Here is a 306-nt window from a genome sequence, read left to right on the forward strand (position 1 = left end):
AAAAGCCTCTATTTGTATGTAGAAAAGTCTACATGGACTGGTAGGTAGCATTGATGGAGTGTATGACCTGACTCTTTATTGGTAAAGGACTACAACACACAAGGTTATGTAAACTGAGAACAAGCTTTGAGTAAGGCTGGCCCAGGCCAGAGGGGCCACAGGCTGGCTGGTGTTGTTGATGGTGTGGCCATAAGGTGCATTCTGTCTGGTCAGCCTAGTTCAAGGTGACTGTATTTTCTTGTGGCAGTGTGGTTATTGAACAATCTAAAGCAGATATAGTGTTGAGGTGCAGGGCATAAGCAGTGT

At 45.1% G+C, this 306-nt stretch overlaps 1 protein-coding gene across 3 annotated transcripts in view; it reads left to right on the top strand.

Annotated features, from left to right (window-relative positions):
- The window catches only part of LOC119592694 (longitudinals lacking protein-like), a 99,390-nt gene that overhangs the window by 28,019 nt on the left and 71,065 nt on the right, over positions 1-306 (top strand). The gene's annotated exons all lie outside the window — the stretch shown is intronic.

This window comes from Penaeus monodon, chromosome 30, assembly GCF_015228065.2.
Source record: "Penaeus monodon isolate SGIC_2016 chromosome 30, NSTDA_Pmon_1, whole genome shotgun sequence".
Classification (NCBI taxonomy): domain Eukaryota; kingdom Metazoa; phylum Arthropoda; class Malacostraca; order Decapoda; family Penaeidae; genus Penaeus; species Penaeus monodon.